Here is a 27,839-nt window from a genome sequence, read left to right on the forward strand (position 1 = left end):
CGCTAACGGAGTTTGCGAAGTGACACGAAATACGCCGAACGCGGCTGCTAAGATCGCCACGGAGCCAGATGCTAAAGTTTCCCGTTGCTCAGCCGTGGAACGTCCATGTCCCCCCATTAAACATTTCTTTGTCAGACATGGTCGAAACTTACCGTGGGGAAGACGGAATATTTCATGACTATTCTCCCGTTGCCAGGCGCACGACTTGTAATTGTAATCTCTAAACCGGCCCCATGTTCCGATATTCTCTCATGCAAGCGCTCCTTTCGCGAGATTAATTTCACCTCGACCGACTTCTTCGGCTAAGTGCAACAGCTATGAACCGCCACAGCACTCTGCGATCGATTGTTATAATTATGGCTGTTTAAGGCCGGGAATATAACTTTGAATACACGTGGTCGCATTACTTGAGAATCTCGAGAAAATCATTCCTCGTGGAGCTTTCATTGGTCTTGATACAACTTTCAAATTGACGAGTATTGTGAGTGTTTTTTTTATTTTTTTAGGTCTTCGAATTTAAATCTTGCAAAGATTTCAAAGTTCCTAGTACTTGTACCCAATAACTTGGAATACATATGGTCGCATAACTTGAGAATCTCGAGAAAATCATTCCTCGTGGAGCTTTCATTGGTCTTGTTACAACTTTCAAATTAACGAGTATTGTGAGTGTTTTTCGCAAAGCATTTTTTTATTTTTGTAAGTCTTTGAATTTAAATCTTGCAAAGATTTCAAAGTTCCTAGTACGTGTAACTTGAGAATCTCGAGAAAATCATTCCTGGTGTAGTTTTCATTGATCTTGTTACAACTTTCAAATTAACGAGTACTGTGAGTGTTTTTCGCAAAGCATTTTTTTATTTTTTTAGACTTTGAATTTAAATCTTGCAAAGATTTCAAAGTTCCTAGTACTTGTACCTAATAACTTGGAATACATATGGTCGCATAACTTGCAAATCTCGAGAAAATGATTCCTCGTGGAGCTTTCATTGGTCTTGTTACAACTTTCAAATTAACGAGTATTGTGAGTGTTTATCGCAAAGCATTTTTTATTTTTGTAAATCTTTGAATTTAAATCTTGCAAAGATTTCAAAGTTCTCCTAGTACGTGTACCCAATAACTTGGAATACATATGGTCGCATAACTTGAGAATCTCGAGAAAATGATTCCTCGTGGAGCTTTCATTGGTCTTGTTACAACTTTCAAATTAACGAGTATTGTGAGTGTTTATCGCAAGGCATTTTTTATTTTTGTAAGTCTTTGAATATAAATCTTGCAAACATCGAAAGCATACTGAACAAAGTACTTGGCACTCCCTTGTTGACGCATAAGAATGGTTGAGAAATAATAGTCGAATCAATTCGTTCTAGAGAATGTCACAAAGTGTGGATTGATCTATGCGATTAGAGCAGGTTGTAGGGGCGAGATGTAATATGGACTAGAACAGGGTACGAGAGGACAAGTAGCAACGTGGAGGGGGACGCGCCAGTGGAAACGGATAGCCTGTCGTCAGACGCTTTTAAACCCAACATGACTCGGAGCTATATCGTTCTGTAACTTGTCACGGGTACATTATTTGAAAAATTGTTTCCCGTAAAAATGGTTCGTACTGGGAACTTCAACATCGCGTGCCCTTTCGCTATAAATTTCTTGTCACAGATTAAAACCTAGTCGCCGGTTCCCTCGAAAGAAAAAGGACAATAAATATCAAGGAACGATATTACTCCATTTTGTCCAAGTCGTGCCATAGACGCGAGGAACTCTTCGCTAAAGAAAAGTAGACTCGTCCCGTGTCCGAAATCTTCGGTAAGGAAACGAGAGAGCCTCCCAAAGGGCAAAACGGGAAGCAAGTATCGAGGAAAATTTCGCAAAGAAAAGACGAATGAAATTTTCACGCGAGGGTGTTTCTCGTCGATAAGACGGGAATAATTGAGCACCGCGGGGAGACTGTTACCGCGGCAATACGTTTGCTAGCCGAGTTCAATGAAGGAACATTGCCACTGCATACATCCAGACTTCCCAGCCCCGACGAGAAAATTGTGCCAAGCTCGGAAGATTTACGCCCGCTTTGTTTGGGGCCATTCAGGAAATGCATGCATTTAACTTAACTGCGTACACTTCCAGTCTCGGGGTATAAATTATGTTTTCAAGCACGGAAGTAATAACGTTCATCATCGCCGTTGCTTCTGAGGTGGGAGCATATTTCAGTTCATTTGTACTCGCGACAGCCGCGGCATATTGATGCATCGCGCATGCGAGGGGCACCATTAACCATAACGAGCCGAATTAACACTGGTAGACGGCAGGTTCACGGATGAAACGCACGGCCACGCAATCTTTTCACTCGTGCTTCGACATTCGTTAAGAGATTACCGTTGATAATACACCCCGTTTAATACTTGACACAGTTTACCTGCAGATTTTTACCTGAAAGCCTCCGGAAGACTCGGTGTTTACGTTGCATTATCCACTCTCCTCGACTCGAGTTTCTTTGAGGATTTCGCGCAGCGAAGATCGCTCCGCTCCGTCATTAAATAATAGAGCTTCCCAAAGAGCATGTTCTCCGCGGGACACTTTACGAATTCACCGACGGCAATAAGGCGGATGCAATGTTCTGAATTCTCGATTTGCGAGAAACGAATGGATCCACGATACACTGTACAGACGCCAGGTGAACGTGTCAATGGATGCTTTCGTATCGTTCGGAGTAAAATATTTTATTCTTTGCTTTCAAACGCGTACATTCGTGTGTACCTTTCGCCGTCTGCGTTTAATAACAATTACAAAACCCGAGATTGCAAATATTCGACAATGAATTTACCCGAATCTAAAGAAAAATGCAATGTCCTTGGTGCGGTTTGCGTCGTGCGGTCGTACCGTAGCACGCCAATGTACTGTGCAAGGCCGAAAAGTTTACCTCTGGAAGGAATTGCGAATCGTACTGCACCAGAAGTTTCATTCAGATTTCAACGACTCGCAATTGAACAAAAATTCCTCGATGCTGTCCACATTCGTCTTACACATGACACTACTGTCTCTCTCTGACAAGAAGGCAAACGAGTGTTTACATCCCCACTTTACCAGCTCTGTCACTAATAAGGGAACTCACGGACTGTAAAACAGGGATGTAAACATTCATTTACCTTCGTATCGTACAAACAGCCCATTCCCCGTGATCCAGGAGCCATCTTTTCAACTCTCTACAGTACATACCAAAATTGCGTCCAAAGAAACGATGGGTTCCTTCGAAAATGATCCAGCACCCGTGTAAACGGCCCCTGAATGCACAAGAGCTCCCCTACCGCGAAATGTAATCTTCTCGCGCGCGCACAGTACGATTATTCAGCGCGTATTTCATCGCGTTGGCACACCGCGACACGTGTACACGATATTACCAAGTCTGGCACGCCGAAGTGCTCCTGATTCGTCGTACCCCGTATAATTCCCCAGGAAGTCTTGTTCAAGATTCCAGGCCACGAGAACGCAACGTTGGCCAAACAGGCAGTCGGAAGTATCGCGTCCGTCGCAATGCGAATCCACGATAGAAACACGAAACGGAAACCATCGGTGGGTCGATAATCGGTGGAGACGCATAATCACCGAACGAAACAGTGAACTGCCGGGGTAGCACTTTCGGGGGTACTTCGCGATAGACTTATAAACTCCATAAGCGCGGACAAGTTTGAAAAGCGATCAGGGACTTGGACGAACGGTTCCTCGGGGCTCGTGCCGCTAAATCCAATTGCGAATCGCTTGGGCGCATAATGGCCCGTACGGCAAAGCCGATGTCACGGCGGCGGTCTATCGATTAGCATCGGTTTACAGTCACCATTAGATTCGATTACGCAGTTCCACGAACGGAGTCGCGGCGGTACATTGGCCCGCGTGGAAACGGTCCGTAACGTCTATGTGTTGCCGCTCAGTCCTTCTAATTAACCGACACCGCAGCGTTCGCCGTTCGACGTATGCTAATGCCACCTCCGCGCACCGTAGCCCCCACCCTTGCCACCCAGCCCCCACCCTTACCACCCAGCGCTCGCTCATTCGCTCGTTCGCTCGCGCGCGCGATCCACTTCTTCTCGTGGCCTGTTTCGCGTCAAATTTCCCTCGCGCGCGAATCGCCGCAAACGACCAACGGTTCGTACACGCGTTCATTCGAGGAAAGTGGACGCGAGACAATCCATCGATGACGATCGAACGTGTCCGTGAATTGACTGAACGAGGGGCTGGGATACGGATTGAATAATGGAAGGCGTTTAATTGGAAGCACCGGTGTTAGGGTATCGCAGAGACCGGACAATCGTTCCGCGGAAGCCTATTTTCGAGGAACATCTGCAGAGAATATTTTGGTACGGTTCGCGCACATTTAATCGAGGATTAGGAGAATGAACTTTCCATGTTTCTGATTAACTGTTGCGTACTTGGACTCTCTCTGTACTGTCTTGGATAGCGATCGACGGTTGAGTCAATTTTTTTGCGTTTCGTACAGTACGTCTGCGAGAAGATTGCACCTGGATCGACGACGGGATTGTTTTTACCGGTGATTGACTCCGAGCGTGATTTTCCCGTTACTTTGTACAGTATACTTGCGAGAAGATTGCATCTGGAACTATGATGGAACAACCCTCGAACGCAGTTTACCTCAAAGCTAAGTTTTTTTATCACTGTATACGGTACATATGCGAGAAGATTACGTTTGAAGATACGCTGGGGTAGTTCTCAAATTTTGTATTACATAGTATTGTATACAGCACACACGCGAGAAGATTACATTTGAAATGATGATAACATTGCTCTCAATATCGATCGACTTCGAGTCCAATTTTGGTATTACTGTATACAGTGCACACGTGAGAATATTGCACTTGAAGCGACGGTAGGATTGTTCTCAATATCGATCGACTTCAAGTCCAATTTTCGTATTACTGTATACAGTGCACACGCGAGAAGATTACATTCGAAATGATGATAACATTGCTCTCAATATCGATCGACATCGAGTCCAATTTTGGTATTACTGTATACAGTGCACACGTGAGAATATTGCACTTGAAGCGACGGTAGGATTGTTCTCGATATCGATCGACTTCGAGTCCAATTTTCGTATTACTGTATACAGTGCACACGTGAGAATATTGCATTCGAAGCGATGGTGGGATTGTTCTCAATATCGATTCACTCCAAGACCAATTTTGTTATTACTATGTACAGTACACAAGCGAGAGAATTGCATTTCATGCGATGATAGGATTGTTCTCAGTATCGATTCACTCCAGAGTCAATCTCTGGATTATTGTATACGATATACACGCAAGAATATTACATCTGGAGTTCTACTGGGATGGTCCTCGATAGCAATTGATCTCAGAGTCCAGCTTTGCATTATTATATACAGTAGCCGTACGGGAAGATTGCACCTGGAGTTATACCGGGATACGCGTTGAATAATGGAAGCCATTTAATTGGAAGCACGGATGACAGGACATCTCAATGCCTGGGTGATACGAACAATCTTCCTGCAGGAACCCATTTTCGAGGAACATCTGCACGGAATATTTTGGTAGGGTTCGACCGATTTAATAAAGGACCAGAAACGTTCTCCATAAATCGTCTACACTTCTATTGAACATATACACTGTTATACCTGCCCTGTTCTCAATAACGATCGACTCCACGGTCACTTTTGCATTATTATGTACAGTACGCGCGCGAGAAGAATGCATCTCGAATCACGTCAGGTCCTGTTCGTTCCAGAAGCCATCTTCTCGAACGTGTACAAGACAGATATACATTTATTCGCGGCTGAGATGACTCCTGAACCAGTAAAATCCATTATACCTCCAGATGCAATCTTTTTGCACGCGTACTATACATTTTACTAAACCGAGCACGTAGATCATCGTAATAGCGAACATATCGAAGTAATCAGTGCGTATCGTCCAAATATCGCAGTAAATCGCTACCGAATCGAAGTTCCATCTTGATCGGCGCGGTTCGATCGCGACTGTATTTTATTCCAGTTTTTTCTTTTTTTTTTTACATCCAACTTTCCACTTCCAGCAGAGTTGATGGCTCCAGCCGCAATGGGCAATCGGGACTCGTCGAACTCGCATTAAACCGCGATAGCCGAGCGAGCCTCAAGTCGATGGCAGCGACGAAACGACACGACAAGTTCGCCATCATGAATCGTAACGTTCCATCGTTTCACGCGAGCGATACGGCGGTTGCCTTCAGACTTCTTCAAACCTCGGCATGACCGTCGATATATCCTTGGAATGGACCGGTCGTAAACAACCAACGATCTCGAACCGACCGAACGAAACTGTCCCCAAGTAAACGGGATCGATCGAGAATAGGAATAAAAATACGAAAACGGAGAGCCAGAAACTAGAGGTTTGTGCTCCGGTCGCGCACCAGTCGCAAAGAACGTTACTTACGATAATTAGATTCGAACGAAATGCGGGAAAAACGTAATAATTTCCCCGGGGGCCGTGACGCTGGTACGGAAAGTTGGAGAAACGATATACGGGGAACGAGAATGTGTTAACGCTTTGACGGCAGCTTCGCGTTTTGCAATTTCAGTTCCTCAACGCGCGAATTTACATAAATGGGGGACCAAGGAAATAGTGTTACCGAGCGGTTTCAGAAATTGGGAGAGGCTCTAGTTGTTCCTTTTCGAGTGGGAACGAAGATGAATAACTTCATCGTGCCCTCCTGTAACACGGCTCTCGAGAACGACGAGGCAAAGCGAGTAGAAGGATCACCGATGAAGATACGTAATTGCACTAACCTGATATATTGGCCCGATGAGTTAGAGGGACGTGTTTGTTCATTCAGGAGAATATCAGGGATGCAATACGTACTCTGGTGGTTTTTGGTTCTTTTACGAGGTCTATCAACCCCTAACGTTCATACCTGCAATGTATTTACAACACGAGGGTCTGCAGACCTCTTGAAGGCAATTTCCTGACGTCTACCAGACGTCCCTCAAAACGACTACCTAAGAAAGTTTGGGAACACCAGGTCCGCGTAGAGTAATCTCTGCACAGTGCCTCCTGCAAACACTTCGTGGACATAAATTTTTACCGTCTCTCCTAGTTTTATTATTGCATCACCTATAAACTCCCCACTCGTAAAATCGTATATCCCAAAATATTCTGCGTCTCCAATCAAATTCTTCGAGCCAACTTCGGTTTTCGTATAAACGTAAACATTGGCCAGGAGAGGGATCGTCGGTTGAGATTTCTTGAGCAGTAAAAACAATTCAATGGACAACGAGCTTCTCGCGACCTCGACTGATCTTGATCGATCACAGAAGCCAATTGTACATATTGAGAAATAATTGATCCATTTGAAAACTTCGTATGTATAAAAATAAATTAAAAGTGTGTCTTCTGAAAAACATTTCAATTTCATGGATAACATCTTCACGAGTCCTGCCCTGTATGTGTAAACAATTCTAATCGAGATACAATCAGTCGAAAGGTTTACAATTTTAATTTGTTCGAGTAGAATTAAGTGGTATAATAGCGCGAATTGCACCTTTTTTCGTTTATTTTCCTATTTACTTAATTTTGTTTTTCATTTTTTTCATTATTTATACTTTGGATCCACGATCGATACGGTGAAGGCGGATGAAAAATCTTGGTTTATTCGAAGTGTGGTATGTGTTCTCGGCAGGAAGTCAGAACGTGAATATTCCCAGGATACGGGGCGTCGGAGGTTCGAAATGTAATATCGAAACCGGGAGCGGGACATTAAACACCGGGCGGTGACGCGCGTCCAAATATAAACAAATTTCCAGTGCAGAACTCGCGTGCATTGTATTAAACAGAAACGTCGAACGAGGGAAAGAGCGTGATGCTCGTACACATATTTACAATGTTCGGGCCGAGGTTTTGATTTATTCGGCGCCGGTTAAAAGCGACGACGCATCGCGCGACCCACTTTCGGCCGCGGCCTGTATCGCGTCCCGCCAATTTCAACGCGCGCGTTTCATTGTGGAACCCCTTCGAGACTCGTCGAACCGACGGAACTTCGCATCGGGTCCGTTGACGGTGGCTGGCAGAGAAGGTCGAGAAATGCTTACCCTCCCCGAATCGATCGATCGACAACACAGAGGCGTTCAATCTAGGGCTGGATGAATTCTTTTTTTTTATTCGAAATTTGGAATAGTTTGGTGACTTGAACACGACACCGTGATGCTATTCGAATATTTGAATGTTCGAATACTATTCGAATACTTGGCTGTTTAAATCTGATTCGAATACTTTACTATCAGCATTTAATTCGAATACTTTACTATCAGCATTTAATTAGAATACTTTACTATCAGCATTTAATTCGAATACTTTACTATCAGCATTTAATTCGAATACTTTACTATCAGCATTTAATTCGAATACTTTACTGTTCGACTATGATTCGAATACTTTACTGTTCGAATATGATACGAATACTTTACTGTTCGAATATAATTCCAATACTTTACCGTTCGAATATGCTTCGAATACAAGACTACTCAAGTATGATTCGAATACTAGACTACTCAAATATGATTCGAATACTAGACTGCTCGAATCTGATTCAAATGCTTGGCTGTTCGAATACTTTATTGTTCGAATATGATTCAAATGCTTGGCTGTTCGAATACTTTATTGTTCGAATATGATTCAAATACTTGGCTGTTCGAATACTTTATTGTTCGAATATGATTCAAATGCTTGGCTGTTCGAATACTTTATTGTTCGAATATGATTCAAATGCTTGTCTGTTCGAATATGATTCGAATACTTTACTGTTCGAATATGAATCGAATACTTTACTGTTCGAATATGATTCTAATATTTTACTGTTCGACTATGCTTCGAATACTAGACTACTCAAATATGATTCGAATACTAGACTACTCAAATATGATTCGAATACTAGACTGCTCGAATCTGATTCAAATGTTTGGCTATTCGAATACTTTATTGGTCGAATATGATTCAAATGCTTGGCTGTTCGAATATGATTCGAATACTTTTCTGTTCGAATATGAATCGAATACTTTACTGTTTGAATATGAATCGAATATTTTAGTGTTTGAATATGATTCGAATACTTTACTGTTCGAATATGATTCCAATACTTTACTGTTCGAATATGAATCGAATACTTTACTGTTCGAATATGATTGGAATACTTTACTGTTCGAATAGGATTCGAATACTTTACTGTTCGAATATGATTCGAATACTTTACTGTTCGAATATGATTCGAATACTAGACTACTCGAATTTGATTCGAATACTAGACATCGAATCTGATTCAAATGCTTGGCTGTTCGAATACTATTTGAGTACTTAATTATTCGAATACTATTGGGATACTATTAAAATACTATTCAAATACCATTTGAATATTCGACCGTGTATCTGCTATTGGAATACCTGAGAAAATATGCCAATCAATTCAGACGTTACTAATCTTTTACTTCGTTATGTTTATTTATTTATTTAATGATAATTGGACCACCTGCACTTACTTCAATACTTATGACAGTGGGAAATCGAATTTTTCTCAAACTGTCCGAGTGATACATCAAAATTAGTAATCTTAATCAGTGCTTAAGTTCGATAAATGAATGGTTACTCAAAAACGAATGAAATTGTAAGTGCGTGACCACTGAGTAGAGACTATTGATGAATATATTCTGTGTATACGGAGTTCTTTGTTGAATCGGTCCACCTCGATTAATGCACGATTCTCAATACTTGCATCTCACTCACGTTTTCCTTGCAACTATCGAAATTCTGTATTACACACGTTTTCATACATTCTATTGCAAGTCGATACCTGGGAAATCGCAGAGGATGATTCTGCAGCGTAAAACTGGAAGAAAGACCCTGTCCATCGAGTTACGACGAATTAACTATAGCGTACGAGGCACCAAACGATAGTAACATCGCACAGTGTTCTTTACCGCGTCGTAACTCGACGAACATTACCTGGAAGGACATGCATTCGTACAACATTTCTTTCCTCTTTTTCCCCGATAGATTCAACCCTCGAAGGCGCGTAATTAAGAGTCACCGTATACATTAGACGACGGAGAGGAGACCGTGTTGGTTATAATGGACGAAGTCGCGAGAGTTCGTAGCAAAGTGCCGGCCGTAAATCTGGCGGCAAACAAGCGATGTGTAAAGTATGCAAATCCTTAATAGGAAGTGCTCGTGGCAGGCCGAGGGTTAAATAACAACCCCGGGTCGGCTAGAAAAACATTCTACGTCGTACGGCCGGACATTTGAATACATGGAACTGAATAATTTCATTTTAATCCCGGAACCAGCCGCTCCGACCGTCTCGCGGCTTTCCATCCCCGTTGCCTTTAAATTGCACCTAACTGTAGGAAAATCCAATGCAAAAAAGATCACAAATGCGCACCCCCGTTTAAGGTGGTCATGAAATGGAAGACGGACTTTCGAAATTCTTCTTCGACACGGATACGCAATTTTACGAAATATTTATCCGTAACTTAATAGTGCATTGAACTGCAAGTCTGTTAAATTCGATGAAAAATGTTCGATTTTTGTGGAAGTTACGTCCAGTTATCCGAAACCATTCCTCTAGGGTTAGCGAGGAAGGTATAAAAAAAGAAATTGTGCGAAATAAAAGAAAGGAAGTTTTGTAACCATCGTTAGTGTTGCTTAATTGAAAATAATAATTTCGATTACTCAAAATCTATAAATATTTCCGTCTGATATATTTTTCATCGAGAATGTATTGTAAAAATATCGCGAGAAAATGACAGTGGATAGTTTAGTGGATATTTTAATACCAATGAAAGAAACATTAGTCGTTATTGGTACCTATGGAATCGTCGATTTATCGTAAAAATCCCAAGATACATTCCTGAGGGAAACAATCACATGTGCACTTTATTCAAAGTGTAGATATATTTCAATACCAAGAACAGAAATATTAGTCGTTATCGGTACGTATGAAACCGTCGATTTTTCGTAAACTAACAAGATATTGTGTATTCTCGAGAACGTCCCCACCGCTGAAAAATCGATTGTTTTGTCGCGCACGCGGAGCGGAAGGCACGCGATCGGGAAATGTTTAAAAGTGTCCACGAGGACGGTCACGATCGATTGAAATCGAGCGTTAATTGATGCAGGTACTCCGTGTTTGTCGCGATTCGAATTACTTCCGCGCGAGGCAAATGTTCGTAATTGAGAGCGCGTTAAATACCGCACAGCAAACGCTGGCTCGCGGACAGGTGTACCTCGGACCTCTCCCAATTAAAAGTTTCGTATGTGCTCGCGAGGAAACGTTGCACCGTTTCAATGTCTTGGGCAGGGGACATCGTTAATTAATTTCGATCGATCCTCGGTAACGTGTCGCTGGCTCGTGGTAGACAAGCAGTACAGTGTCTGATGTGGCGGGGATATCGCGAACAATGTTTTCACTCGGGTCCTATCAGTGCTGTTCTTGCGAGAAATTATTAAATTGTCGCGGTTAAAATGGCCGACTGTGAATACGAAACTTTGAACGGCTGTAGCTACGTTGAAAATAATACTTATCGATCGAAACACGCTCCAGTACTTTCGCGTGTTTTTTAACCGCTGTGAAATAAGTACCGTTTGCGTTTTCATCGAGTGTTTAAAATTTGTATTATCGAAACGATACATACAAACTTTGAACCGCTGGAGCTTGGTTGAAAATAATATTTGTCGGTTAAAACATGCTCCAGTAGTTTCAGGTGTTCCTTAATCGTCGTGAAATAAATGCTATTGCGTCTTTATTGAATGTTTAAAATTTATATCGTCGGTACAGTATGGTCGACTGCGAATATGAAACTTTGAACCGCTGTAGCTTTGTTAAAAATAATATTTATCGGTTAGAAAATGCTCCAGTGGTTTCAGGTGTTCTTTAATCGTCTTTATTGCGTCTTTATTGAATGTTTAAAATTTGTATCGTCGGTACAAAATTGTCGACTGCGAATATGAAACTTTGAACCGCTGTAGCTTTGTTAAAAATAATATTTATCGGTTAGAAAATGCTCCAGTGGTTTCAGGTGTTCTTTAATCGTCTTTATTGCGTCTTTATTGAATGTTTAAAATTTGTATCGTCGGTACAAAATTGTCGACTGCGAATATGAAACTTTGAACCGGTGTAGCTTTGTTAAAAATAATATTTATCGGTTAGAAAATGCTCCAGTGGTTTCAGGTGTTCTTTAATCGTCTTTATTGCGTCTTTATTGAATGTTTAAAATTTGTATCGTCGGTACAAAATTGTCGACTGCGAATATAAAACTTTGAACCGCTGTAGCTTTGTTAAAATAATATTTATCGGTTAGAAAATGCTCCAGTGGTTTCAGGTGTTCTTTAATCGTCTTTATTGCGTCTTTATTGAATGTTTAAAATTTGTATCGTCGGTACAAAATTGTCGACTGCGAATATGAAACTTTGAACCGGTGTAGCTTTGTTAAAAATAATATTTATCGGTTTGAAACATGCTCCGGTAGTTTCAGGTGTTCTTTAATAGTCGTGAAATAAATACTATTGCGTCTTTATTGTTTAATATTTGTCTAAGTACGTGCCGCGATTGGCTGACGTAAATGTTTACTAGAAGTGTCTATCCGATTGTGACATTATACTTAAACGTTGTTGTTTACGTTACAGGTGTTCATAACCTTCCACAATGATATTGGAAGTAATAACTGTGATTCAGCTGACGCAACATCTCGTCTTAAGTGTAACACCTTGTTTCAACTCGAGTTTATACGCCAAAGAAATCGTTTAAAGGTAATAATAATTTATTAATAGACTGTACATATTTACGAATGATTATTACGACAATATTGACTTTTTCATTGAAAGATTCTTTAATAGCTCTTTCTCGGTTGCTTTACGGATCTAGGTTGAATACTAATTCTAGCTGCAGTTTGTATTTATATAGTATATACTATATAATATACTATATAAATGAATATTCATTTCTGTGTACATTTGCAGTAAATTTTATAGTACTTGTGTCTTTTAATTATTATTTTTATTATTCAACTGCCGCGTGCAACTCAACTTGGCGAATGTACAGTCCGTAGATGAGAAAATTGCACCTGGAGATTATGAACGAGCCCTACGCGTTTAAACACGTACAGAACAAATATATGTACATAAATTTCGTGCCATAATCACCGAACACTTTATTCTACGTAATTATTTTTCTGCCATTCGATTAACACGCTTAGTAATTAAAATAATGAAAGATAAAATAAAAGAAGTATAAAATTCAAACAAAAAACCATCAAGTGTACAATTGTCCAAGATGATCAATTTATGGTGTCACGGTATGGTAAACAAATTTTCAATTTATCTATTTTTCATTGCAACGGTATTTTTGGATCGATTGTGTCATAGTATTCTTGGGTGTATTGTTCAAGTGTACAATTGTTCAAGATGATCAATTTATAGTGTCACGGTATGGTAAACAAATTTTCAATTTATCTATTTTGCATTGCAACGGTATTTTTGGATCGATTGTGTCATAGTATTCTTGGGTGTATTGTTCAAGTGTACAATTGTTCAAGATGATCAATTTATAGTGTCACGGTATGGTAAACAAATTTTCAATTGATCTATTTTGCATTGCAACGGTATTTTTGGATCTATTGTGTCATAGTATTCTTGGGTGTATTGTTCAAGTGTACAATTGTTCAAGATGATCAATTTATAGTGTCACGGTATGGTAAACAAAGTTTCAATTTATCTATTTTACATTGCAACAGTATTTTTGGATCGATTGTGTTCTAGTATTCTTGGGTGTATTGTTGGTAATACGTAATCCGTGATCATCGTTAATAGACGCGTACTCGTTTATAGATTCTGTCACTAATCGACGCTAGAGGTAAGAGTAAAGTAACCAGTCCAGTGAAATTAATTGGCCAGAACTCGATTAACGTTAGGGCGGCACGCATAGATTAACAACGTGGAGCTTGACGACGGTGAGCTGTACTTGGGCGGTGTCCTCTACATCACCAAATCGTTGCTCCCCCAATTTGTAGCTTTAAAACTTACGAGATTTAAGAAGAGAAAAACGTGAAAATCACCGCTCGTGAAATTTCAAAACTTCCGAGATCCGAAATATTTATCCAAATTAACGATTTTGCAGCGGTACATAAATCAATCTTTAAAGTGAACAATTTCAGCTACCAAGGTTTACGAAATTAAAATTTCTTTTAAAAATGATACGAAGATGATTGGACACAATCTGTCGGGATAAGTTATTAAATTCATCGTTTATTAAATTGGTTTTAGTAACTCTCTTCGCTCCCGGTATGAATGTAAACAATTTTCTTTTAACAGGCTTTAATAATTAAAAACGATAAATCTGTGTATACGAAAGATTCGAGGTTACGTCACCTCTGTGGATTTTCTTAAATTTCTGAGGATGCTTGGATGGTTTATTCACGTTTACTCGGTTTTATTCCAGTTTCTTTCAATAGTCTAAAACGGCACGAACGTCGAGAAATACGTATACTTATAACATGGTTTTAAATTTCGCATTAGCTAATGAAATTTGAATGGGATTACGCTAATGTAAAGAAGGATTAAATTAAGTTCCCAGGTTACATGGTAAATAACGTTCATTTTTTCTCGTAAGAGATTGCATACTGTACCGAGCGTTTGAAACGAATGAAAAAATATTGTTCCGTGGAATAAGATTATTTGCAAGAAATTCTTGTCGCGTTAGAAAACTTAAAATATATGAGAAATTTGTTGTAATATCTATGGAATGATTTTAAAAACTTCTGTACGTGAAATAGCAAAAATGGTAGGATGAAAAATGGAATGATGTGATATAATATAAATTGATACTTGTCAGTATTCTGCGTGTGAAAAATGTCAAGGTATGTTCACGTGGAAATTAATGTTCTACGCGATATTTCGTATTTTATTCTACGTAATTATTTTCCTGTAAAATCGGTTCAAATAGACTATCGTTACATTCTGCAAATTTCCAGCGACGTTATATTAATACAACGGATTTGTAATATATTTTTTTTTGTAATATCTTGAACTAGTCACTATTTACTTTCCAATGCGTTACTCTAATTCGTTTTCCTTTTTTTCATACATCTTTCGCTACGAGTAGACGATAATGCATACACGGTACCGTTAGTAATTTTTTCGAAACAAAATATAAATTATACCGTTGAATATTAACTCCGCAACATACATATCTTCGTGCTTTTATGCGTGGAATAGCGAGAGAAAAGGGTGAACGTAAAATAAAAACAAATGGTTCCATTGTTTTACAAAAATGCAATTGCACTTTGCAGGTGCATCGTGTTTATGAAAAACGTGACATCATACGGAGATAAATCATTCTGTATCGTACAATATTTCCCTCAACGAATTTACCCAGCTTCGACACAACCCCAATTGCACAACGCACCCTGTATATTAAATTAGATAAAGAAGGGGACTTATAGGAGAACGTAGCGTTTCACCATGAAAGCCATTGTATCCTTCTTCTCTGTTGAACGAAGAAACTTTCGAGACACCCCATAGAAGGTGATTCGAAAAAGGAAGCAAGATAAATTGTTCAAATTTTCGTTCAAAAATACGCGGGAAAAATATTTCGAACGAAATCGAAGAATGGTCGAAAAATAATTAAACATTTTCTAAACTATTAGACAATGTTTACCATTACTTCGATTTCTATCTTTTACAAGAAAATACACTTTGATCGTCACTTTTACATTGGAACGATTCGAGGAATCGATTTGTGCGCGCAAGAGTCGAGCGTACTTACTCGAAGAGAAAGTGCAATTGCACTTTTTCCCACCGCGATGCACCTGGAGGGAAAAGAATACATGCCAAAGATTTGATTCGATCTTCGCTCGAAACGGAGCTGGAGCTCAGCTCGGTTAATGTAATCACCCTGTACACTTGTGAAATTTCGAGAGGCAACCGGTGACAGCCCTACGGCTGCATTATGCGGTCCACGGTCACAAAATTAGGTAAAAGTTCAGCGCGCATGATACCGGGGCCGTCGGTCGGCAACAAAAAAATGCTTCCGTCGCGCGACTTCCGGGACCACGTAGTTCGCGCGAGACATTTATACTCTCGGACCGAAAATGCTGGCCACAGGGGAAAAAACACCCCTCCACCCTCTCCCCGTAATTTGTCCACTCGGAACTCGACTGCATTTTCGCGAGAAAAATTATTAGAAGAACGCATATGCCATGTGGGGGACTCCTCGCGGCCGCTGAATAATTCACGGTGTTAAGAAGGAAGCGGAAATGTTTCACGGAGAAATACTCGTTAGTTTGGATGTTTCAATTACGCTCGTGTTGTTTGGCTATTTTTTTTTTTTTTCATTTTATAATCCACGACACGCGTAATACCGCTTCGAAAAAACACCGACTGAAATGGCCCCACTTTTCTACGTGTACTCAGTTCGTACAGGATGAACCATTTAAATAGGAGGGTATAAATATTTCTGTTATTTATAACTGTACAACGAGGATATTTCTCAACGAAAATTTCTGGTCGTCGATACTTTTTTAAACGACGCTGTATATTTTTCGATAGCTTTGTAGAACACAACAAACAAATCCAACGGCCATGGAACCATTTTAATTATTCGATCTCGAGAATTTTTCATTCCATTTACACAATCTAAAGTTACATATTGTGGTGATAATAAGTGTTGATGCAATAATTAAGTCCGGTTAATTTTTGGCTCAAATTCTCTCACGAGGTAAGTATAATATTTCTCAATCTATAATATTGCATTTGTATTTTTATGCTTGAACTCTCGTAAGAAGAATGATCTTGGAAAAATAATAATGTCACCGTAACACACGCCTACTTCAAACTGCGCAACTTCGTCCGCGAGAGTTTCCTTCCAAATAAGATATTTAAGTGCTCCCATTTAAACGGTCAACCTTGTATACTATATGAAAGAAATAAAAAAAAATTAAAAAAAAAACGGAGAAAGAAAAATGCGAGAGCCCTATAGGAAAAATGGTTCGCGCGAACGTTTAAATTGATCACCCGCTGCGTATTTCGGGGCGCAGGGAATCTCGTCTCTTCCTCTGTTTCTTCTAATGGACCTCGCTATTAACCGAATCGTCCACGGTGCACGTCGGGCGTTTCCTCGTCGCTGGGTGATTAATAAAAGCTGTTAATCGGCTTGATTAATTCCAACATCTCGTTCGAGGCGCGGCATTAAATTTCTCGTTAGCGGAATCATTGCAAAGCGAACGCGACGGTGTGCCGTTTTAATTTCGAATTAACAGCGGGCTCTCACGCCCTCGTCCAATGCGTGAGCGCGTGCGTCCCTTCTCCCGTACGCTCGGTCCACTCGGAAAGAAAATACTCGCTAATGAAATTTCGAACGTAAACAAACCGCTTTTACGTCCGCGTGTCGCGCGCTCATTTTCGTGACCGAGCAGCCGCACCGAGCGATACCTTTCCTCGAATATTATTAATCGAAGATAATACGTAGAACGGTTAAATTGTACACCAGGTGTACCGTTTCAATCCGTAAACTCGTACGAGCGAGCTTACTTTTCGAGGACAAAGTTTCAACCGTGTTGTTAACCGTCTCGAGTCTTCGACGTTTTACGAGCACTTCGGTGACACGATATTTTGTCAAATGTAAAATACATGTGTTGTTTTTTCTTCTCTTCTTTGGATCACTGGACAAGTGATCTGAGTTATTGATCCCCGTACAAGCCCCCATATAACTGGGTGGTCAAATCACCAATTTGGCGCGCAAAAGTTAGGTAATGGAGGTAAAGAAATGGAAAGAAAAAGGAAAAGAAAGGGACGGTGTTTCATTACGGTCGTGCTAGTGGACTCATCGGTAAGGCATCCTGTTGAAATACAACGACTTGGACCGATGCAGCCCTTGAGAAGTCAAGACTTCGATATTTTTCGGTTTTGTGTCTCGACCCGACCGTTACGATCTAGTCGATCGTTTATCGCCATGCCCCGCCGTATGACTGTATTATCTTCTTCTATTTAAATAAACGTTCCATTTACTTTTGTTGTTTTCTCTCTTCTTTGGATCACTGCAGAAGTGATCTTAGTTATTAATCCCCGTACGAGCCCCCAAATAACTGTTGTACTCGTGTGGTATATTGAAGTATATTTAAGGATATTACATATTACAGTGATATTAGTATTAAACCTAGTGTTGGTGATTGGTTTCGCTTACTACTAAGGTAGATCGACCGCGTATTGAACTAAGCTAACCGTCTTTGTGCCCTTCGCACGCGTCTTGATCGTCTTTGTTGCTCAAGCCTTATACCGGTCTTTCGTCTTAGTGCGTCTTTTAATTGTCTCGTCCTATTGTCTTCTTACTCGTACTGTCCGCGAGGACACTCAGGACACACTGTCCTGTCCTAACTTCTGGACAAACTGTGTTGTACCGTCTGTGACATACTGTCCTCAAACATTCCTTTCGTACTTTATATAGTCATATCCATTCGTTCTCTTTCATTCTATTCCTCAGTCTCTCTCACATCAGACATTCGGTCACGTTCAGCTATCCTAATCGCTCGTCTTTTCCAAGCATACCTCACTTTCTCCGAGCCACAGGTACTCTCTTTCATCCCCATGCATCCTTACACCTGGTCGTCGTGCAGGACCCCCTGTAAAGGGATCCTCGAGCCTATCGTAAAAGCTGGCGGACAGATCGGCACCAAATGTTTACCTTGACCCGGGTCTGTCCGCACGTGCTGCCTTGTTTAGGCCCACGTCGAAGCAGGCCCAAGCGGACACGGAAAATTCGATAGCACACATGTAAGGAATTACGCAATAATTGTAACAATGCGTATCGTTATGCAGGAGGGAAGGGTCGAAGGAACACTCGTGTAGAATTCAACGATCCCTTGGCACTTTACCGAGGTTTTATCGAAATGGACCGACTGACAAGAATTTCACGGACGTACTTAGCACTTAGACATGACTTAGAGAAGAGTGACCCTCGGGGTCTTCGAAGGGTCTTTGTGTCGTTCGGTGACAAAGAAAGAGTTCGATCCCAGCATGAGGTTCACACGGGGAGTCACGTAGGCTGGTCCAAGAAGTGTTTCGGTTGCCTTACGTTATCCGACTTCTATGAATTGGCTCGCATGGGAACAGAGATTGATCCTAAGAATGCAATACGGTAGGTATCGTAGCATGATTACGGTTTGGTGTAACAGTATGAAGCCTAAAGTGACTGTACGTGAATTGTCGCAATATTTTACGTGTAAACAATTGCCTGCGATTGATACTAAAAGCGATATCAAAGTATCTCTTTTGAGCGTGTATTGTGCACGTACAGGATCAATAGAGACGGATGAATGAATAAAATTTGACCGGTTGGTTTTCCAACGATCTCCACTCACGGAAGAAAAATATTTGTATGGGTTGTATTCGTAGGAATAATATAAAAAAAAAAGAAGAGGATCGTGACAAAACACGAACAGTATATCGTCCGTTCGTTAACCGGTCGATCGCGATGCAAACATCCAACGACGTTGAGCATCAACGATCCCGAAAAGTGCAAATAACCCTTGCAAGTTCACAAAGCCTTTTTCCTGGCCGGGCATGGATGGGTTACAGAGGAAAAAAGGCGAGGAAAAAAAGCAGCGCAGGAAAATCGCACGAAAAAAAAAAAAAAAAAAAAAAGCGTACAGGCGTCCTGCACGGTCCGCTCGTTAGGCGAGCCAGGGCCAAAGAGGATCCGTTGGATAGCTGGAGCTGGAGCAACAAGCGGGACACGTATCCCGTCCCCGTCATCAGAGAACAGAGAAACACCGCCAATAAAATAATGAGAGAATGGCTAAATTCAATTCCCCGAAACCCAACCGTTCCAATCCACTAGGCGTCCTTCGAATACCTTCAATGACATTCGATTCTTAGGTACAGGGTGCTCCGCTTGAAACGGGCCAATGTGATATACTCCCTGTTTTAAAGAATTGGACGCAGCTCGCGAAAGATTGGCTCGGATGAAAGACAATGCGATCGAAGGAACTGTTAAACATCCACGGTCCAGGTTCAGCTCGAGAAATGTTCGTTGAATTGAATTTTGTTCGCTCGAAATACCATTTCGTAAGGCAAAGTACAGGCTTACGATAAGGTAAAGGCTGATCATGGTTGGCTGGTTAATTTAACCGATCTGTCCAGCAGCGATAAATTCGAACGCTTAATAGCTTTACTAAGTTATGATAGTAATCGTACTAGGCGGGCTGTACATCACGTTTGTCTACAAACAGTGTAGTGCATATAAATTTACTACTCTAGAAATAACTGTCTAAATTTCTTTAAACGAAGGTGTATTTAACTTAAGGTGTATCTGTGAAAGTTTACCTTCCTTTGAAACGTTGAACACCTGTTGAAAATAAAATACGTCTGAACGTATTTATGTAGAAAAATTCATCTCTTGGGAGAAATATACGTGAGATCGATCTATGCGTCGAAGAGGTTCTGGGAACACTTGAAGTGTTTACTTGGTGCTGTAGAAAAGAATTAGAGAACTCGGGAAAATTGCATCTAATACACCACTTCTAGGGAGGTTATAGAAAGAACGGTATACCTTCCCGAGGAATAAAAATAAATAAAGTAAAATACTGTAATTATTTCTTTAGATAACCCATAACTCTCGATACTACTGGAAAGAATTGATCTTGAATAAAGATCGAAGAGAAATGGTTTCGACAATAGAATCCTATTCAAGGAACGCAACTGCGGCCCCGATAGATTACACAATATTCGTTCCATAAACTTGAAAATAATACGATACAAAGCAGTTTTGTAAAAATATATCGTCCTTTACCCTATTCTCTCCCGATGATCCGCAAGACTGTCGCAATATACCTCAGACCAGGCTCTGGTCTCCGAGCATTTAAGATAAATAAATCTTCGGCTAACGATCTTACCAGCGCTATCATCTTACCGCCATAAACAGTCGCGATAAACGACACAATCCCGTGCTTCCGATTAGTAGCGTACGTTCAAAGGAATCCCATCCCAACCAGCTCGATAACACGTTTCGCCGATATAACCGAGGAGGTTAATCGAATCCACTAAATATTCGGGCCAATTATGCTGCGGCGGGAACGAGGGAGCAAGGGAAAGGTTGAGGGCAAGCTGGAGAGAAATGAACAAATCGAGGAGGGTGATCCACGGAAAGAAGGTTTCCATCGGGCTCGGTACAGAGGAAAACAGATCCTTGGGAGTACTCGTAATCCCGGTTTGTAGCAGCAATCAGACTCGGTACTGACGAATGGCGCGACGAGACATCGGTGAGACATCTGTGGTGGCAGGGTTCATCCAACATGGAGGATAGTTTCGTGGCGTCAATGGTCGGGGACGTCGTTGGTACTCCGTTATTCGTACGACTGTCCGATTCGTCGTTGTGTTTCGCACACCTGTTCCCAGCGTGTCTAGTGCGTGTGTACAGGCTGCGGGATCGCGCGAAATTGCATGCAGTCGCTTCCTACGTAAACCGAATGCACGGATTAGGGATTCATAACCGACCCTCCCCGACCTGTTCGACCTCTCTGGACGAATCGAGACCGAGCCTAATCTGGAACGGAGACTCCTCGTTTATCTGCGCTTTATGGACACACAGAGCCATCCAGGGTTATCACGTTCGCGTGGCGAAACCGCCTCGTGTATCCTCGATGCCCGGGAAACTTTTTAAACGAGTACGATAAGTATTAAAATGATACAGTGGTGTCTCGTTAAAACGTCACGTTTGTCACTCGGTAAAATTTAGCGAATCATCCTCGCCGCTCTCTGTGTTCCACGATGTGGAGGTTACCGAACTAAGTTATATTTCTCGTCGTATCTTCGCAAAAGTATTATCAACGGACTGGTAAGGTCGTCCCGTTGAAAATAAGCCCAAACACGACCCTGTTCCAATCATTTTTAATTATACGCGATAAAAAAATTTTTTTCGAAATTCACTCGTATTATATGTCTATGAGAAAAAGTAATCCGAATACGGTCGTGTTTGGGCTCGTTTTCATCGGAAGAATCTCGCCAATTTATTGACAAGACTCTCGTGAAGCTACGATGAAAAATATAACAGTTTTTTGTTACCTCGTTCATTCTTCTCTTTGAATAATTCGCACATGATTGGGTATCAGTTACGAATAGCCCATTCCAAGAAACAATTCGCTATCTTTTTAAAAGTTTCATGGTTTCGATTCGTGAAATTTTCTCATCGATTCGTAATTCGGTTCATCGAAATTCGAATTGTTGTCGATTGAACAGTATTTGATATTTTTACATCGAATTTGTCTTCGATCGAGAAGAAATTACTCGTATTTGGAACCATTGGAAATGAAAAGTTCCCAATCTAAATAACATCGTTCACCCGAGAGATATCGTTCAATTCGTACATTCGTCGTTTTTAATTCATTCGCACCTGTATTTCGTATTTTCAACACACGTACGTGGAAAATACGTCTATAGACTTGGGCGCAGAATCGCGTATCCACGAATCCACGTAACTCGAGGACTCTCTGTATTTGTATACAGGTTTATTCTCACCTATTACCCAGGAGAGTTTTGCCGCGCGTGCAGCACCAGAACTGCCTTAATTCGATTGTCTGTTACACGAATAAATTGAATCGCCCTGGTGCTGGCTTAATCGGCGAAATTAAGCAGCGGCCCTGCAGCCGGCTTGCCCGGTTAGAAAAGCAATTCGTGCTATGATATCGATTACAATGCTACGCGTAATTCCTATCATGGCTCCCTGGCGGACTACACGGTAGCCACGGTGAATTAATTCAACCGCTCCGCCAATTACGAATCGTCGATTCGCAGATGTCGGAGAATTTATATCGCGTTAATGGGATCTATCGTTACACGTGCCGGATACGCGCGATTAATCCTGGGATTCGGAAACAATGCAACGTCGTTGACCGACGAGATGTCGATGCACTGCCAAAGGAGCACACTGTGCCCTATTCTGGGACAAATGGCGATATATTTTATATTATCCATCGCGGTTGATTCGAAGAACTGATCGCGTCATTTTCCAGGAAACATACCCAACGTGCCCCACCATTTTATCGCAATTTGTGTCTTTTATTTAATTCAAGTTCGGGTCCTCGGTGTTTCGAAAATTGATTCACTGTTCGTGATCCCTGACCAACCACGCGATTGAAAAGAAAGTGAATTTCCTATCGAAGAAAGAACCCTGGAAGTGTCGCCCCGTTTTATAGTAAAGACCTTTCGAACGAATATTTATACCTTTCGTCCTCGAAGTATCCTCACATTTTCATTGCAATTTCGCAGGTGTGCAAAGTCACCAGTAATTGACGAATGACTCGGTCCACAGTGTCTTTTATTTACCTCTTCGTTGAGTTTTCACTCTTTCGAAAGCAATTTGAGGATTTACGATCTCTGATCGTCCATATCGTTAAAAATTTACGAGAAACGTTGAATGAAATTTTTCTGCCCTGATAAAAAAACGTAAAACGTCAACCTCTTTCACGACAAAGACCTTGACAGTTCCTTTGTGACTGGACACCTGGCCACCAGGAGTACATTTTGCCACGTCGAATCATCGCGACACTAGGGAGAATGGGGAGTCAAGCTCGTCGTATCATCGAAAGGGCAGCCTGGCTATCTTTCACACGGCTAATTCATCGCCTCCATCCTTCGACGTTCCTTATTTATCCGTGCTCCGCTTTTACTTGGTCGCTTCGAGCGAAAGGGATTTTTATTTATGCACCGTCTGTTCGTTTCCGCCTCGGTACGCTTCCCTTCGACTCGGAACTAACCGGTGCGATGCATTTCCTCCTCCGCACCTTATCCATCGTTAAATGACGCGAAGGGAACAGGCGATGAAAGCTAAGAGAGTTCAATCTCAGGACACATTCTCTATTTAGATCTAGAGATCGCTTCGCTAGGTTTATGGCAGTAGGGTGGAGCTCTGACCAGCTGGTAACCACGCGGAGACCCACTGTTAGGGTATATTTTAGCCTTCCAGGAGTACGTCAACTGGGTGGCTCCTTTGTTTCCAATAAGAGCAAGTCTGGAAGTTGAAATGAGATTTATTAATGGATACATATCTCAAATGGTAGATCTCAAACTGAATATAGAGGTTCAGTTTTAGGGTATTTTGGCAAACAGAGAACCTTCACTGGCTACTGACTATGCCAGGACTTAACCCAAACGTAGTCCGGATCACTGTTAGGGTATATCAGCCTTTCAGGAGTACGTCAACTGGGTGGCTCCTTTGTTTCCAATAAGACCAAGTCTGGAAGTTGAAGTGAGATTTATTAATGGATACATATCTCAAATGGTAGATCTCAAACTGAATATAGAGGTTCAGTTTTAGGGTATTTTGGCAAACAGAGAACCTTCACTGGCTACTGACTGTGCGAGGACTTAACCCAAACGTAGTCCGGATCACTGTTAGGATATTCTAGTCTTTTAGGAGTATACGAACAGGACACGTTCTTCCTTTCTGATAAAAAAGGATTCAGAAGTGGAAATGCGATTTTTCAAATAAGTTACACCCCAAATGGTAGTTCTCGAGCTGGCTGGAGAGATTCAGTCTCGAGGCACATTCTCTATTTATCTAGATCTGTGCAGATATCGCTTTACCAGCTTTCCGAGGCAATTGTTATTTCATACCTAAACTGATCATTCAACAGAAGCTATTTTTCTTCAAAATATGATAGGAGAAAGAATAAGATTACGAAAGAATCGCAACGAGAGAGTAATTCTTTCAAATTCGTACGGAGAATTATGAACAAGTACCATGAGTGGCTAGAGTGTCTCGTACGAAACAACCGTGTTTAACTTCCGTTTCGTTGTAATGGCGAAGCAAGGAAAAATTAAGACGAGCTCCGTACCGATAATACCGTGGATCCTGATTTGTGTACCGTCAACGATGAGAAACGATCATTTCACGCGATCGTTGCCTAGAATGACCGGTCGCCTCTTCGTTTTGCCTTCTGTTCCATTTTTCTTGGACCTCGCAGGTGTTACTCTTTCCACCGACGTCCACGGAAATTGCATCGGCTAACCGTTGAATCGAGCCAGCCGCACGCCACCAAGGCGCGATAAACCCCGCTCTTGAGAAACGTCGGCAAACTTGGGAGAAGAAAGCAGGAATCACGCTGACCTGCTCGGATTCTATTCCTCGGAGAGTGGACCGCGCGCTGCTTCGTTTCCTCGTCAGTGTCTGGATTTATTGTCGGGAAGTACGACTCATCTGCGAGATCTCGCAGAGCGTACGCTTCAACGAATTGGCGTGGAAAATAGCAAAGAGTTTGCGGCGAGAGATCAGTTTTTTAAAGTCCATCGTCGATGGAAGTGGGGATTCCTCGGAAAGTGGAAACGAAATTATTTCGTGTGAATCAGAAACAAAACCGCGGACCGTTTCTACCTGTGACGACGAGTTTCGACAGCCAAGGATTAATTGACAATACGTGTACGTGATATAGATAACTATATTTTTACAACTGTTCGCGTACGCTCCAAAAATTCACGTGACTCATTGAAGCTGATTTTATCGAAAGGATTGTATCGAAATTTTAAAATACACGTAGTTTGCATAACGGTCTGTATAGTTTATATTGGCAAATTTATGAACAATGAATTGTACAAAAATGGTAGAGAAAATGAACATTTTTTAACACGTTGTTTAAACAAATTTATATTTTGCTGTACGCTTTTGGAGCTTAAATCAAGATTATCTGAAAATTATCTGCAGATTATCTGAGAATTATCTAGATTATCTGAAAATTATTTTAAGCCTATTAGCTTAAAGCTGATTTTATTGAAAGGATCGAATAAAAATTTTAAAATACACGTATTTTGCATAACGGTCTGTATAGTTTATATTGGCAAATTTATGAACAATGAATTGTACAAAAATGGTACAGGAAACGAACCTTTTTTAACACGTTGTTTAAGCAAATTTATATTTTGCTATACGCTTTTGGAGCTTAAATTCGTTATTCAAAAGTATGCAATTCTTATTTGAACAATTTTCTTCTAGGTCTCATTATTTTCGAAATATCGAGGAAAATGTTTTCTCGCCCCCAATTTTAAGACTGATTTCACCGCTTAAATATGGACGATAGCAGATAAAATGAAATTCGTGTCAAACATTTTTCAAAGAACCGCATCATGTGTAAGTTTCGTTGCAATCGGCCATTTACACTCATTGCGTAGTGCTATCTACGAAAATGTAGATATATCTATACCTATAGGTAGATATACCTATCCCACGGTTTCGACTCGTTTCTTCTCGCGGAGTCGCCATCTCTGATCAAAAATCTGACAATAGAAATGTTGTAAATTTTCAGATTATAATACGTAGTTTATTACAATATTCAGGGATCTCGCGTGTCCAGTAATGTAATTTTTGTACACATGATAATACAAAATCCGAACAAACAAGTATACAGTAATATTATTCCTCCTCCGCGCCTTATCCATCGTTAAATGACGCGAATGGAACAGGCGATGAAAGCTAAAAGAGTTCAATCTCAGGACACATTCTCTATTTAGATCTAGAGATCGCTTCGCTAGGTTTATGGCAGTAGGGTGGAGCTCTGACCAGCTGGTAACCACGCGGAGACCCACTGTTAGGGTATTTTAGCCTTTCAGGAGTACGTCAACTGGGTGGCTCCTTTGTTTCCAATAAGAGCAAGTCTGGAAGTTGAAGTGAGATTTATCAATGGATACATATCTCAAATAGTAGATCTCAAACTGAATATAGAGGTTCAGTTTTAGGGTATTTTGGCAAACAGAGAACCTTCACTGGCTACTAACTGTGCGAGGACTTAACCCAAACGTAGTCCGGATCACTGTTAGGGTATATTAGCCTTTCAGGAGTACATCAACTGGGTGGCTCCTTTGTTTCCAATAAGAGCAAGTCTGGAAGTTGAAGTGAGATTTATTAATGGATACATATCTCAAACGGTAGATCTCAAACTATAGAGGTTCAATTTTAGGGTATTTTGGGGGTATTTTCAGCCTTGACGCGAACAACGACAGTGTCGTGTGGTCTTCGTGACCCTCGACTTCGAACTGAATAGAAACAACCCAAGAGAAAAATAGGTAAACCGTTGACCCTTCCGCGCCAATATGAAGACAGTCCTTGAAACTGACATCGACATCTGGCACTCTTAGGATAATTGTTGCATTGATTCCAACGAGAAAAGTATAAATACAGAATGAAACTAATTCACCCGACGGCAAGTTAATTATTGCCTAGAATTCTGTTCCCTCGGTAGAAATTAATTTGCGAACATTCGACTAGACTATTACACGCAGCCAGAAATTGTTCATTATGACGACACCGAGCTGAGAATCCAGTGTATTATCGCCTGAATTCCAGCCTCGCGTCGACAGAGTTTGCCTTGTGGCGTTGGTACGTGCAAATAGGTAATGTCGAAGGCGAACGCATAGGCATCAGCCAATCTCCCCTCATTTGCATTCACGGATCGATCTGTCGTATTCCTTCCGGTGGCAGGCTCGGTGTAGCAATCTCTGCCGATGCTTTTTCTACGCAACTTCGTTAACGATTGCTCACGCGAGATGCAGAACGTCGCAATGTTGTCCACGTGTGTCCCATAATGAAGAAAGTTCACGCGAACGTGTGAACAGTATATAATAATACTCTTAGAAGTTATCTCGTTTGTATATATACATCCACGTGCTACTATTCACATTGCAGCTTCATCGAACCTTTAATCTACAGTACGTGGACGAGAAAATTGCATCTGGAATTACGGCGTAGGGAACAACTCGTCACGTGCCAATGGAATGTGTTGCTGCATACGTATACCCTGTACGTGCACACAGATTCTCTGGATT

The 27,839-nt window shown here is 41.2% G+C and overlaps 1 long non-coding RNA gene across 2 annotated transcripts in view; it reads left to right on the forward strand.

The window, feature by feature from the left end:
• Positions 1-27,839, forward strand: part of LOC143150396 (uncharacterized) — a 70,616-nt gene that overhangs the window by 13,911 nt on the left and 28,866 nt on the right. For both annotated transcript variants that reach the window (XR_012993043.1, XR_012993044.1), the window contains one exon: positions 12,666-12,788. This is a non-coding gene — a long non-coding RNA (uncharacterized LOC143150396). The remainder of the gene's footprint in view (positions 1-12,665; positions 12,789-27,839) is intronic.

The sequence above is a fragment of the Ptiloglossa arizonensis genome, chromosome 8 (genome assembly GCF_051014685.1).
Source record: "Ptiloglossa arizonensis isolate GNS036 chromosome 8, iyPtiAriz1_principal, whole genome shotgun sequence".
Lineage (NCBI taxonomy): Eukaryota > Metazoa > Arthropoda > Insecta > Hymenoptera > Colletidae > Ptiloglossa > Ptiloglossa arizonensis.